This window comes from Manacus candei, unplaced genomic scaffold (genome assembly GCF_025592945.1).
Source record: "Manacus candei isolate 608988 ecotype Guabito, Panama unplaced genomic scaffold, ASM2559294v1 h1tg000180l, whole genome shotgun sequence".
Taxonomy (NCBI): domain Eukaryota; kingdom Metazoa; phylum Chordata; class Aves; order Passeriformes; family Pipridae; genus Manacus; species Manacus candei.
The window spans coordinates 515,355-530,251 of NW_026138228.1; positions in this window are offsets into that span (position 1 = coordinate 515,355).

Consider the following 14,897-nt stretch of genomic DNA (forward strand, 5'->3'; position numbering starts at 1 on the left):
TAAATGTCATATTTGAGCAATTGCAACAAGACATGGAATCAGAGCAGGGACATCCCTGGCTGTGCTCAGGATGCTCTGCCAGACCCTGGGGCTGGGCAGGACCAGCACAGAGCCCTGGGGCTCCAGGCAGCCTTTGGACACTCTTCTGGTGCTTCAAATCGAGCTGGAAGGACAAAGAAACCCAAATTGTTGCCCCCCAAGGGCTTTTGGAAGGCCTGGGCTGGAGAACCGTTTGTGCTGAGGGTTTGTTTGCCAGAGCTCCCCTGGGAGGGAAGTGGCTGGAAGAGAAGTGGGAATGCTCTTGTCCTCTGCAGATGATGACAGAAATTAATGAATAGTGGTTGAATGTGATTCCAGAGCAAATTGTTACATTAATTGGTTGTAAATCCACGTTTTTCCTTCCATCACACAAATGCAACTGTTGCTTTTTCCTAATGTTTCTCACACCTGGGCCAGGACTGGGAGGAAAGGGATGAGAGCATGTTTCTGCTACTGGAATGTGGCTAAAACACCAACTTTCTGGATGTTTTGGTCACTTCCACTCGAGCTCTGTTTGGGGCTGCTCTGCAAACCCCTGTGAGCAGAGCTGGGGTTTGGGTTTGTGTGGGGGCACCTGTGCAGCAGGAGCTGCTCTGAGACCAGGAACCACTTGAGACCAAGGGGAGGTTGTGAGTGCTTTGCCCTGAGCTGGTGGTCAGGGCATGATAGGAAAAACATCATTATAATGTATAATTTTTACAGAATCATGGAATCCCAGACTGGTTTGGGTCGGAAGGAACCTCAAAGCTCATCCAGTCCCACCCCCTGCCATGGGCAGAGACACCTTCCACCAGCCCAGGTTGCTCCAAGCCCCGTCCAACCTGGCCTTGGACACTTCCAGGGATCCAGGGGCAGCCACAGCTTCTCTGGGAATTCCATTCAAGCCCCTCCTCACCCTCACAGGAACAATTCCTTCCCAATATCCCATCTATCCCTGCCCTCTGGCAGTGGGAAGCCATTCCCTGTGTCCTGTCCCTCCATCCCTTGTCCCCAGTCCCTCTCCAGCTCTCCTGGAGCCCCTTTAGGCCCTGCCAGGGGCTCTCAGCTCTCCCTGGAGCCTTCTCTTCTCCAGGGGAACCCCCCCAGCCTGTCTTCATTTATTATAATTAATAACTCTCTCTATATATGTTGTATTAATAGGGAATTATTTAGATATAGCTGACTCTTAAATATTGAGTGTACTGCACACTTAGTCCCCTCTGAGCCTTTGGTGTCTCCTTGCTGAGCACAGAAAAACTCTCTAAACACTGTTGAGGAAGGAGATGTCCAACCTCCCTGCTCTGAACTGCCACAGGGTGGGGCAGAGAAAGGTACAGAGCAGTTTTTTGTATGTTTAAGTAATTTTTCCTGCAGTTGGTTGTGTCTCTGAGTTGTGGATTTCAGTAAAACACCGAATTTTGTGACGCTCTGGGTGAAGTTGTGTCTCTGTTGGTGTGTCCAGCTGCTTTCCCTCTCCCTGCCACTCTGCCCCCCCGTTGGCTGAAGCTGATTTATCTGCAGAAAACAGGGAAGAAAACCCTGTGGTGCCATGAATTGTTTTGGCATTCATTTGGAAAAATAAATTCCACTGATCTTTGACTCCTCCATGTAATTTTAAAAATTGTGTGTGTGTGTATGAGGTGGATGGCAACAGGTTTGGGAGAGGTTTATACTGATCTGCTCTAGAAAAAAAGGGGGTGCAGCTGAAGTTATTCAGCTTCCTTTTGTCCAGGGGCTGTGGTTTTATTGCCCCAAGCCAAACTCCTGTTTTAACATCCCCCTTCCAGTAAATGGGATTTTGAGGGCCTTCCCATCTGCTGCCTCCAGCAGGGCTGACAGAAGCCAAGTTGGCTTCTGATTTCTTTATCATTTCAGATGACAAACTGACTCAGAAGAGAGGCTTTCAAAAAAATACTTTCCAAATCGAGCTGTTGCCTCCTTTTTTTTCAGCTGTAGCTGCTCACAGGATTTGCCATGGGGCAGGTGACACCCCCTCAGCATGCTCAGAGTGATGCAGATTTTAGCTGGAGGGAGAAGCAGCAAACCTTTCATCTGGTGATGAGTTTTTTCCTCATCCCACCCACAGAAAGTTGGGGGTCTTGCCCCTGGTACAAAATGACTGGGGGGCTTTTCAGGGCTCGTTTTAAACAGATTTTTCACGGTTTTCCCAACTTTAAATACTGTGTTGCTTCCATGTAGGAAGAAAGGAGCAGTTGTTGCCTCGAGGAGATCACAGAGTTGCCCATCCTGGAGGAAAGTTTCCACCACATCAGAGATGGGAGGTTGGGGTTGTTGCTCTGCTCCCAGGACCATTTCAGCCTCCCAGACTGAGCTTTTCTCCACCTTTTTTGCTCATCTTCCCCATCACCACTTGGTCTTTCTGTCCCTCCTGCTGGAAGGGGACTCAGGTGTTTGCTGGTGCTTGGAGACCCCGGGGCAGATGACACAGATCAGCTGCTGGGCTCCAGATATTAATAGTTTCAGGAATTTCTATTAATACTTGGAGCAGCAGCAAGCCCTGCTCCTGCAGCACGTGACAACACGCTGTGTTTGAACAGATTAAATTAATTTCAGTATTAGAAGTCATTTAGATTCAATCATCCACTTAAAAAATCTGGGACCTGTTAAGCAGCTGCCCATCAGGAAAGGGCTGCCAGGTCTCTGGTTCTTCCTCTTTGCCATTGTTGTTACTGCCCTTCCATGGAGACTCAAGAGCTTTGGGAGCTCAGAGACCAGAGCTTCTACCTAATTAAAAGTGTCCAATATGTGTTTTTGGTGTTTGGAGAACAGCAAACCACTGGCACAGCTGTGCCAGGACTGGAGAACATGAAAGGCTGTCTAATCAACCCTGAGTCCATCCTCTAACTGCCTCACAGAATCAGGTGGTAGTTTGGGCTGGAAGGGACCTTAATGTTCCTCTTGTTCCAGTGTGGGAATGGGATGGATTTGGGGGTTTCCTTAATGTTTAATAGAGCTCCAGGTGCATGTTATAATTTTCCCAATTTATTGACTTTTGCATTTGGATAAATCACTCCGTCCCTGGAAATGTCCAAGTGGGAAGTATCTCCTGGAGCTCTGGCAGCCTTGGGGCTGTGCCCACTGCCCTGGGGAGCCTGGGCAGTGCCCAACCAGCCTCTGGGGGAAGAACCTTTCCCTGAGATCATTCCCAACCCCTCCTGGGACAGTTTCACACCTTTAATATTTTCAGTTTGCCAGCAGTGAAGTGGTTTGAGCTGGGAAGGGTGGGATGGCACCCGAATAAAGACCATGTGCAGCTGGTGCAGGAAAGATCTGCCCACATGCTGGAGGTGTAATGTGAAGTTGGGACAGCAGACAGGCCATCAGGTTTTCCTCACAGGTCATATTTTGCTCAGTCATGGATATCTTGCCCTGTTAAAAAGCCTGTATTGCAAACCCCACCTTTCCCATTTGTGGATCCAACTACCTTTGACAAAAGACACCAGATCTGCTGCCTTCATTTCTCACATTTGTCACTTGTGAACAGCCCCTTGTGAGAGTTTAATGACAAGAAGAACGGCTGGTGAGGCAGCACACAAGCCCTTCCCTCGTTTTATTTATTGAACAGTTAAAAGTTTGTCCTTAAATTAAAAAACAAAACAAACCAAAACAACAACACAGAAAAAACCCTGCCCTGAGGCGTTTTTCCCTTTCTGCAGAAGGTCACTGGGCATAGTTTGGTTTTCCTCTTGAATAGTTAACTCTCCAGAGAAGTTTGTGCAATTAAAAAGAAAAACTAACCACTGCCAGTGGTGAGAAATGAAAGGTGAGGTGGTAACCTGCAGGGAGTTGCATTTGGAAATGGGAAACATCTTATTGTTTAATTCTTGTTGCTTTTATTCACGGCTATTGATTGCATTGTTCTACTTGAGATTGTTCCTGCCAGGCCCATCTGTGCCTGCCTTGAAAACTTCTCATTCTCAGCACTTAATTGCAAATAAAGGGTGTGTTAATCATTTCAGAAATCCTGTGGAAATCACAGAATCACAGAATGGTTTTAGTTGCAAGGGACCTTAAAGCCCATCTCATTCCAGACCCTGCCATGGACAGGGACACCTTCCACTAGCCCAGGTTGCTCCAGCCTGGCCTTGGACACTTCCAGGGATCCAGGGGCAGCCACAGCTTCTCTGGGCAACCTGTGCCAGGGCCTCCCCACCCTCACAGCCAACAATTCCCTCCCAATATCCCATCTAAACCTACTCTTTTTCACTCTGAAACCCTTCCCCCTTGAAATGCTGGCTTGGAAAAGCACAGGGACTGTGCACTCACTCAGGCTTCTGTCCCTCTGCTCTTTGGGAGCTCTGAGGCCAGGACTCCACCTGAGATTGTTTCTCTTCAAAACCTGTAAATTGATTTTTGCCAGGGCATTTGAAAATGAGTTTTCTCCCCTCCTTTCAGAGCTGGGCTGTCACTGAAAGCCTCGCTCTGCTCTAGGGCACCTCATATCCCTGGACAAGTTGGTGTAGCTGCTGTTAACCTGCTTGTTTCAGTGCTGTGGTGGCTGAGATGTACCAAAGACACTGATAATTTCTGACTGTTCTTGGGTGTGTAATGAGGCAGGAAAAGTGGAGTCTGTAGAAAACCTCTGAATCATAGAATTCCACAATGGTTTGGGTTGGGAGGGACCTTAAAGCTTATCTCAGTCCCACCCCCTGCTATGGGCAGGGACACTTTCCAGAATCCCAGATTGCTCCAACCTGGCCTTGGACACTTCCAGGGATTCTACAGCTTCTCTGGGCAACCTGTGCCAGGGCCTCCCCACCCTCACAGCCAGGAATTCCTTCTCCAGCCTGTGTGAGCTGCACTTGGGTGTTCACATGCTCCATCTGCAGCATTGGTGTGAAACAACCTGAATTCCCCCTCTGCCTCCAAGATTTTTGGGGTATTTTGGGGTTATTTTTAACCTGGATCAGGTCAGTGGTTGGTCTGTTCTGGGGCAGTGACCAGTGGCACAGGAAAGCTCAGCACACAAGACTCTGCTCAGCTCCCGGAGGTGTTTAACTTTCTGCTTCTCGTTACTCTTGTTCTTTAGCCAGTGTTAACTCAGAAAGAGTCATCAGTTTTCCCTGATTTCCAGATTAATAGTTTGGTTTTGGTATTTTATTTTTTTGTAATTAATCCAAGCTGGAAAAGACAGGATGACAGAGAAAGTATGTGCAGAGATCACATGTGAGAATTCAAACTGGCATCTCGGAGAGCCTCCGCTTCCAAGAGAGCTTCTTCCAAACCTGAACCAGCTGCTCCTGTGCTTTCAAAGGGAATAAAAACCTCCTGCTTTGTGAGATCAGAAGGTCTGGTACATGATGTGAGTGAACATTTATTAACAAAACCCCAAAAGTTCCCCTGACTGCTGATCCTTGGGTTTTACACACGGCTGGGGTCAATATTTGGATGGGAAATCTGGAAGGGAATCTCCAAGACCTCGTTTTTCACGTGGCCCCCCACAACATTAAATGCAAAGGGGTGGATGGGATGGGTCATTAAATTTGCACCATCATCCTCCAAAGAAATAACTTTTAAATACAAAAGCTTTGGAATTCTGAATGCGGGAAATGCTGAACACAGAGTGCTTGGAGGTTTTGGTTCTCCCAGGTGTTGGAGAGGGTTTTGGTGCTCACCAACCCACGAGGGTCCACCTGGAGCTGGAATAGGATATTGGACCTCAGTCTTGGCTCCAGAGCCCCTTTGTCCCCCTCAGAAAAGAAACATGGATTTCTCCAGGTTTTCCTGCCCCATTTCCTTTCTTTTAGTTTGTGGTTTTCCTTCTGTGTTGGAGGTGGAGGAGCTGAAGCACCAATTTGAACGACTCTTGTTAGCTGGGATTTGACCTCTCCAGTTGAACAGCACTGTAAAAATATCATTTCTTGGCAAATGAACTGAAAAAAAAAGGCTGTTTGAGGAGAAATCTGCAGAAAGTCTTTCTGCAAAGGGTCGAAATTGGTGATTTCTGCAGCTGGAGGGTTTCCACAGGGCTGTGCACAGGGAGGGTGGGAATCACCTGCACCTCCACCAAGGGATGCAGACCTGGGATGGGAAGCAGGGCTGGGAACTCTTCACCTGAGAGCAGAATCCCAGGCTGGGCCCTCTGTGCTCTCAGGCTCGTTTTCCCCTCCCATGGGTGACACTGACCTGCACAAAGTTCTGCTCAGGGGCACAAGTGCCACAAAGAAACAACAGGAACATTTTCTATCCTAATTTCAGTGGTCATAGGAACTTGATTTTTTCTTCCTTTGCAAAGTGAATCCTCAACTCCTTCAGAACTGTTAAAGGAATCTAACAAAGGGCTCTGATTTTGCAGCAAATTTGCTTCCTCATCTTCTCAGATCTCATAAGTGTCCATTATTTTGACATAATTTAGTCAACAGAGAAAAAAATAAACCATGACCCTCAACATTTTCTTACTAAAAGATGCTTAAAGACTCTTTGTAGACACTTTTGAATTATATCCATGAATTATGTCAGTGGAATGAACAATTATTCTCAGTAGAATCTCGCTGAGATTTTATAAATTTGATAGCTGGAAGCATTTAAAAAATACTTAGTAACACTTATAACACAATTAGAAATAAAAATATGGGTAATAAATTATAATTTCCTCTCATTTCAAACACACATCATTTGCAAATATCCCACACAAGAGACTGGAATGAATATGGCATTTGCAAATGGAACATTTGTGCCGGGGCTGAGGGCAGGATGAAGTCTGAAAATTCATTTCCATGTGCAAGATGTTTTAGGATTCTTCCTGTAGGAACAGCATAGGATGGTTGGCTGGTTGGTTTTTATACATATTTATTTTATATATATTTATTTTATATATTTATATATCTTTATCCTCCTCTTTGTGCCCCCTCTCACCGCCCATCACTTGTTGTTTGTTGTTCTAACCCCGTTTTTATGGCAGTCAGTAATTTATTCATGGAATTTCAGAATGTTGGAAGGGCTGGAAGGGACCTTAAAACTCACCTTGTTCCATCTTCTGCCATGGGAGGTGATTTAGGAGGAGCACAATAACACTACTTTATATATTTTTGGTGAGATTTTACACAGTTTCCTTTATATCCAACACTTGTTATTCCAGATAACATCCTGTTTGGACCAAGAAAATATTCCCATGCAATTCAAACCTTCCAGAATCCCACTGTTCATCAAGATGAATATTAATACGGAGTTAGATATTGCAGTGTCACCACTGGAAAGGGGGAAATCACCCCACCAGGTCTCTCCAAGCCTCATCCAACCTGGTCTTGGACACTCCCAGGGGTGGGATGAGCTCCTCTGGGCTGGAGGCTGAGCAGGGGGTTAATTCTCCAGCACGAAATCCTTGTCATTGTTACTCTGCTAGAAAGAAGTGAGGAGCAAAGAGCAGTGACAAAAAGGAATATCCATTTCCTGGGGATTTTCCTGTTGGGTTGGACAGGGATGCAGAGCATTGCCCAGCACTGGAGCTGGAGCCTGAAATCAGGCCAAGGGGCTTTATTTGGGACGTCAGGAGTTCGAAGGAAGTGTTGAGGAACCCACCAAGTGCAGAGCTCGGGGGCAGCGTGGGTCAGCTCTGGAAAGAGCTTTCCCAGGAAAGGCCCTGAACTGCCAACCTTTGGATAACAAAGGGCACAGGGAGCAGTGGCAGGGCCAGGGCAGGGACACTCCGTGTCAGGGCAGGACGTGGCTCAGGAGGAAGAGCCCAAACTCTCCTGTGCTCAGACTGGGAGAGCGCAAAAGCCCAGGGGTCCTTTGTTGGGGTCCTTTGTTGGGGTCCTTTGTTGGGGTCCTTTGTTGGGGTCCCTCCTCAGAGGCAGCACCTCGGGCTGTTTCTGTGTTACTGTGCTGGGAATAAATTGTTTTATGGAATGAAAGGTATTGATACATTGGGGAGTGTCCAAAGGAGGGACACGAAGGTGGGGAAGGGCCTGGATTTGAAGCCGTGGGAGGACACTGAGGGCACTTGGTGTGTTCAGCTGGAGCAGAGGAGACTGAGGGGAGACCTCAGTGCAGTTCCAATTCCTGGGCAGGGGCAGAGGAGGGGCAGGGACTGAGCTCTGCTCTGGGGGAGCAGGGACAGCAGCCAGGGAACGGCTGGAGCTGTGTCAGGGCAGGCTCAGGTTGGATCTCAGGCAAAGGTTCTTTCCCCAGAGGCTGGTTGGGCACTGCCCAGGCTCCCCAGGGCAGTGGGCACAGCCCCAAGGCTGCCAGAGCTGCAGGAGGGTTTGGCTGATCCTCTGGGGCACAGGGGGGGACTCTTGGGGCTGGGCCTGTGCAGGGCTCAGGGTTGGACTGGATGGTCCTTGGGGGTCCCTTCCAGCCCAGCATGTCCTGGGATTCTGTGAGACATTTGAGGTTCTGCCATGGGAAACCTGGGGTGGAACCAGTGAGGAAACTGGTGCGACTGGGAGTGGGGGGGGAGTCAAATGGGGACCTGTTGGGTCACTGGAGCTGCTGCTGTGAAAGGGCTCCAGTCCCACCAGTGACCATCTCTGATGCTGGGACTGGGACTGACTGAGAGGCTCCTGAATGACCAGACTGGAAGTTTCCTCAACAAAAACCCAGTTAGAGAGTCAGAAGTGAAAAGTTTGGCTTCAGCAACTTCTAATTCCAAATTCAGGCCTTCAGGTGGAATACAACTCCCAAGCCCACAAACCAGCTTTTTTTGCTTCCTTTTGCCTCCTAAATGACACTCCCAGCTCCACCTCTGCAGGAGTAATGCAATGCTCTCAAACCAATAATTTATTTAATTCTCCTCCAGCCACAGCTGAGCTCACCTGGACTGGGATCAGGCACAGGAAGCAGAGATTTTCCATGCTGTAATGTCATTTGTTACTCCCAGATGTGCTTCACTCTAAGCACAGTAGGAAGCACAACAAACCACTTGCTCACAGCCAGTGCTGGGGGAGATTCCAGTTTGAACAGGCTGAGCTGCTTTGCTGGGGCTCTTGGCCATTGGATTTGTTGAACGTGACTTTCACAATTTGGACTTGACTGAGAAGCTGCAAAAAGTCACCAGAAATTGAGATAAGGGGGAAAAAAATGCAAGTTGGCTTCTTGTTTGCAGTGGTGAAACTCCAATGAATGTCAAGCACAATATCATTCATCTTGATGAATGGTGGGATGCTTGACACAGTTCTGAATTTAATTGGAATATTTTCTTGGTCCAAGCAGGATGTTAAGTGGAATAACAAGTGTTGGACATAAAGGAAACTGTGTGAAATCTCACCTAAAATACTCAGTGTTATTCTGTTCCTCCTAAATCAAACAAACCAGTTGAGCTGTTTATCTCTGACCCTGCAGAAGAAGAGTGGATGCCAAATATGGTTTCAATCCTTTGCTTACACCAAGAATCTGTCCTCTGAAACCCTTGCTGAAGAAAACAAAGCCTTGGAGCTGTGCTCAAATGCAGTTGGTTTGTCTCAGCTGCAGGTTTGGATTTGGTTTTGGCTTGGCTTGACTTTGGCTTTCCCAGCAGGGCAGTTCTTCCTGTGCTGCAGTTGATGTTTATTCCTGACAACCTTGTTGTAATTTTCTTGTTCCCTCTGTGTTCCATTGTGGTGGTTTTCCATTTTTTTTTTTTAAATATATAATTCTCCTGGATATGTTCACACAGCCCTCTGCTAAAAATGCTGTTTATAAAACCCTGGAGGAGCCACTCTCGTGCTCCTGGAGATGATGGGGACAGCAGGGCTTGGCTGTCCACCCCAACCCTGGTGGGTGACCAAGGCTCAGCCAGAGCCCTCTCTGACCCAGTGCCCAGCCTTTTCCTTGCCAATGGACCAAGCTTTGTCTTGGAGCTTCCTGCCTTCCCTCGTGTGGCAGAGAAACATCAGAGATGATGCCAGACTTCCAGGCTGAATTCAATCCTTGGTTGTGTTATCTCCATTGGATCTCGTGCCAATATTGTCCTTGAAATGGCTCCTCCTGTCTCAGCTTGTGTGTTGTTGGGTCAAACAAACTGTCCTCCTTCAGTCTTCCCTTGTTTCCATGTTCTCCATTTCCTCAGGGATCACTGTTCCAGTTCTCTGTGTCTGCTGGAAATCATTTCTCTGGGATGTGGAAAGAATTTCAGGTGAGAACACACCAGGGACTTGGACAGTGGCAGGGATGTCTCCTTCTGTGGGACGTGCTTTAACATCCAATTTTCTTCCTCTGCTTCCCCCTTTGGTTCCCTTTCTCCTTTGGGGCACTGGAGCTTCTCTTTGTGAGGCTTGGTTATCCAACCAAAGACTTCACAGCTAAATGTTGAATTACCTTTTTCCACAGAATCATTATCACAGAATCATTTAGGGTGGGGAAAAACCTCCAAGATCATCAAGTCCAACATTCCCCTTTCCTTCTCTTATGAACTTGCTTATTCTCCACACCAGGAAGGTCCATCCTGGTCCCAGTGCTCCGGAATTCAGAGTTGTTCCACTTTCTCCCTGTGATGTTCCATTGGCCTTTGCTGATGATACTTCCTTGCCTCATGTCAATAATGATTTTACTCAGAATCCTCCTGCTTTGCATGATGAAAACATCACATGAAATTGGCCTGGAGAGAAATTCTGGAGCAGTTCCAAGGGTGATCCTGATTTAATAGTCCTATTAGTGGTGAAAGCTGTGGAGGCTTCCTGATGACCAGTGTCCTTTATAAATATTCTGTTCTTCATCTTTCCAGCTGGACACACGTGGAATTATGGTCAATATTCTGTTCCAGTTTCCAAAGACCTTGGTGTTGTTGTGACACAAAAATCAAGATGAGACTTGTCAACTGCCCATGCTCAGCTTCCTCTGATGATTCCCACAGAGAAAATATAACATGAGGTCACAGATGTCATAACTGTTTGGGTTCAGGACCCTTGCACCTGGGGACACCATTGATCTCTGGGTTTGAGATGATCAGCTCCAGTTTAATGCTCCCACTGCTCATCCTGCCTTTGCCCTCTTTCCTCTCGAAATCCAAAGCAAGGTGTTGTCCGGTGGATTATCTTTAATCCTCAAAGAGCCTCTTTTCTTTTCCTGTTTTATTTTATTTACATGGAGAAAACATTTTGTAATTTAAATGGTTGCTTCAATTTCCTTTGCGGGCTCTAATTCAGTTTGACTTGTGTTATTTTTCACTGATAATGTTGTTTCTCAATTCTTAAGATGCAGCTTTCCTTGGGATCATTTCTTTTTGGCTTTGCATTCCCTCTGTTTATTTCTAGTATCTTTGGAGAGAGAATTAATTAGCCAATTGGTCTGGAGCTCTTCTTCATCATTTTTCACCACCCCTTCTTTTTCCAGAATGCAAATTCCTACTCATTTTACAGCCAGGAGCTGAAGAAATCCCACTAAGAATTCCCACCCTTAGGCTGATCTAACCAGAGTTTGCTGAGTTCCCTTCATTTAGAAGAGTTTCTTTTCTCCAATCAAAGGTGTAATTTACAGGTTTGATAGGTGTATACTTGCAATTTACTTGAGAAATGTAGAGAAGTTTCACTGTTCCCATTTCTAGGGGAATATTCACTATTCACATTTCCAGGTGAATATTCCCAGTGGGCAGCTGGGGCTGGAAATGCCTGTGGCAACTGGGAATGTTCCATCCGAGGTGACTGAGGGAGCTAAAGCTGCACCACTGCTGGTCCTGCTGATCCCAAAGGGGCTTGTTTTGATGGTGAGACCTTCCAGGGGGATTCCCAGGAGGATGAGGAGCCTTTAGGTTCAATGTATTGAACTGAGGGCAGAGCTCAGGGGGGGCTGCAGCTCCTCCCCAGGGGCAGCTCTGATCTCTGCTCTGGGGGAGCAGGGACAGCAGCCAGGGAACGGCTGGAGCTGTGTCAGGGCAGGCTCAGGGTGGATCTCAGACAAAGGTTCTTCCCCCAGAGGCTGGTTGGGCACTGCCCAGGCTCCCCAGGGCAGTGGGCACAGCCCCAAGGCTGCCAGAGCTGCAGGAGGGTTTGGCTGATCCTCTGGGGCACAGGGGGTGACTCTTGGGGCTGGGCCTGTGCAGGGCTCAGGGTTGGACTCCATGATCCTTGGGGGTCCCTTCCAGCTCAGCACATTCTGGTTTAGTCTGTTCTGGTCTCTTCTTTCTATTCTATTCTATGTCACTGAATACATTTCTGTACTGGGATGTGTGTGTCTGACACTGGAAATCCTGCTCTGGTTCCTGGGCAGAACTAAACCTTAATTAGTAGCTGCTAATTGGCCCCAGCCCGGCCCTGTTTCAGAGGTGACTCCTTTGCTGTCACAGCTAAACATTCACTTCTGGGGATGTGTTGGCCCCAATTTCTAATTTCCTGCTCTTGTTGTGCACCCTCTTGGGTGCTGAGCCTCTGCTTTGGGTGCTGAGCCCTCCTTTGGGTTCTGAGCCCTCCTTTGGGTTCTGAGCCCCTCCTTTGGGTTCTGAGCCCCTCCTTTGGGTGCTGAGCCCTTCTCTTGGATGCTGAGCCCTCTCTTGGGTGCTAAGCCCCCCTCCTGGGTCCTGAGCCCCTCTCTGGGGTGCTGAGCCCCTCTTTTGGGTTCTGAGCCCCTCCTTTGGGTGCTGAGCCCTCTCTGGAGTGCTGAGCCCTTCTTTTGGATGCTGAGCTCTCTCTTGGGTGCTAAGCCCCCCTACTGGGTCCTGAGCTCCTCTCTGGGGTGCTGAGCCCTCCTCTGGGTACTGAGCCCTCTTTTGGGTGCTGAGCCCCTCTCTTCACCTCATCCCTCAGGAGCTGGGAGTTGTCAGCCTGGAAGTGTGTCCCAGCAGCATTCCACAGGCAAGGCTCTTCCTGCGAGGCAACACCAAGGGTTACCCACTGGATGGAGAAAAGGGGAGTCAGAAAAGCAGAATATTTTGCAATTAAACACTATATAACTGCAACAGAGATTTTATTTTATTTGGCAGAGCCAAATCTGCCCCAAAACAGGACGGAAGGGGTGCCCTGGGCTGTTGTTTGGGAGCAGGAGGAGCAGTGGGACCTCTCCAGGACAGGGCAGACAATTTATCTTCCTCCAGAGCCACATGGGCCATTTCCCCTGGGTGTGATGGGCTTGAGCTCTTTAACTGACTTAATTGTTTCTGCACTTGTTTGCATTAATTTCTGCCTCTACAGGCAGCCTGGCTGTTTAACTGGAAATAAAACACTTATTCCCTGATAAAATCAGTAATAACAGGCTTTCTGAAAGCCTAAATGTCGACTCCTGGTAGGTACCAGTGACGTGGTGTTTTGCTGTTGTCGTTCTGATCCGAAGGAATTAAAGGAGTTCTGAAGGGCTGGCCCTGCCTTTCACTGGAGCAGCTGCTGAGACTGATAAAAATGGGCAGGGTTTTAGGTAAACTGGTCCATTTATTTCAGTTTCAGCCCAATAAAGAGACACAAATTCTTACACACTTTAATTCTCTTCTGTGCTGGTCACTGCTTGGTATCAATGTCAAATGCATTTTTTTTTGTGTAAATAATCAATATTGCCTCACAAAATCTACCAATTTGGTGTTTACTCAACCTTTGAAAATACAGTTTTTGAACTCCTACCTGCTGCTGCCATTCAGCTCCTCCCTGAACTCATTTTCTCCAGGGTTAATGAGAACAAATCCTTTGAACTCACTGGTTATTTCTGCCTGATTTGGTGCAGGGTTCTCTCTAACTGCCTTTACAGTGAAATTTGGTATATAAATTGCAAAGGGTTCCACTATGAAAAAGTTTGATTAAGTTAATTAGAAATTCAGAACTTGGCCTTTGGCCAAAATGTAATTTACTTTCCCTGAGCCCTGATCTGAAATGAAATCTTTGTGCAGGTTTTCATCTAAAAATTCACAAGTTTTCCTTGTTCTTATTTTCTACTGTTTATAGAAAAAGAACCAAAACCAAGACAAAACCCAAACCCACCAATGAATTAAAGTGTAGAAGGATTTAAATAAGGACAGTAAACATGAAAGGATTCTAGATCAGGGTGGGGGCCTTTGGCAGGTGTGTGTCCCCTGGGGTGAGTTAGGCCAGGGCAGAGACAGAGCTTGGGATCCTCCTGGGGGGTGTGGGTGAGGGTCCAGTGCCTGTCCTGGTTCCTGGGCTGGGGACCTGCCATGGGGATCTGAGCATCTCCACTGCTTGACTGGCCACTGGTTTTGGGCCAGAGAAGGGGTTTCCTGCAAGCCAAGCCTGGGATCAGAGCAAAACCCGAGCCAAGGACCATCCTGAGGATAGAATTTAGAGCTGCAGCTGCCCCAAACTCCAAACCACTGCTGGATTTGGGGCTACTGGGGGACCCCAAAGTGTCCGGACATTGCTCCTAAGGAATGGATCCCTGGATGTGGATGCAGCCACACCTCCATGAGCCCAGGATCTGACCATGGCCAGTGGTGACCCCTGGGAGCTGCTGCACCCTGGGCTGGAGCCCATTTCCCTCTGCCCAGTGAGAGGGTGCAAGGGGTGAGGAATGTTCTGTGCTCCAGCTTTCCAACCCTGCTGAGCAGCACAGCCCAACTTTGCTGCTGTGTCACAAACACTTCCAGCTCTGCAGCACAGCACAATTCCCATCTGTACCCACAGAGCAGCTCTGGAAGTGCCCGGATCTCCCTCTTTTGCTTGCAGTTCCAGCTGCCTGGGCAGGGGCAGAGGAGGGGCAGGGACTGAGCTCTGCTCTGGGGGAGCAGGGACAGCAGCCAGGGAACGGCTGGAGCTGTGTCAGGGCAGGCTCGGGTTGGATCTCAGGCAAAGGTTCTTCCCCCAGAGGCTGGTTGGGCACTGCCCAGGCTCCCCAGGGCAGTGGGCACAGCCCCAAGGCTGCCAGAGCTGCAGGAGGGTTTGGCTGATCCTCTGGGGCGCAGGGGGGGACTCTTGGGGCTGGGCCTGTGCAGGGCTGAGGGTTGGACTGGATGGTCCTTGGGGGTCCCTTCCAGCTCAGCACAGTCTGGGATTCTGGGAAATGAAGTT